We start from the raw sequence: 878 nt of genomic DNA on the forward strand, positions 1-878 counted from the left end.
GCTCAACAACTATAGTTCTCCGTTGGGTCAGCTGTAAATTTAGTGTCTTAGAACAATATGCCAGAAGTCAACAATAACTTAACCCAAACCAAAATCAATATTAACTGATGATAGTTCAGTGGTAGTTTTGGGGAAATCCGGTTGTAGAAAACAGTTATATTATTTTACATCATCTGTAGTGTGTTATACATATCAAGACATCATATATTTTCACTACAAACATATACTGATTTGAGTTCTATTATTTGTTATTAAATAATGACTGATTTAATTAATTTCATTAGTTATTTTAAAAGTCGAATATTTTTATGACGCTTCGTGCTTTATTTACAAATGACATTATTATATTAAAATTGACAATAAACAGTTTCACAGCTAAATAAAGCTTAGAAAACAAGATTTAATTTGCTATTGTCTTCGGTAATTCCAGAAGTAAAGATATTAAGAATAGCACATCGTTCTTGCATGTTCTTGATCTATGCAATATGTCGACCAGTTGTTCCAACAAACACATTTAATATCACTGATTTCTTATTAAATATAATGTTCACAATTCGTTTATAGACGTGACTAAGATCAGATGGAGATATATTGCTAGCATGAAATGCTTTCGTAGCTCAAATAAATGAACTGATTGTTTACAACATTGCACAAAAAATAAAAGCTTTTCAGTAAACATTGTATATCATTGAAGCAAACTAACATTAGGGAAAGCAAACACAACCAAATTATACCTTGAGAAAAACCTAACTTTGTATCTTTCCTTTGTCAGTCCACAAAATATTAAGCATCCATGAACATACTTACCTATATTGGAATAGGTTGGTTAGACTTAATCGACCATTTATCCCCTATAAAAACTAAATTTAAGAAAAGTG

This window comes from Limulus polyphemus, unplaced genomic scaffold, assembly GCF_000517525.1.
Source record: "Limulus polyphemus unplaced genomic scaffold, Limulus_polyphemus-2.1.2 Scaffold40, whole genome shotgun sequence".
NCBI lineage: Eukaryota > Metazoa > Arthropoda > Merostomata > Xiphosura > Limulidae > Limulus > Limulus polyphemus.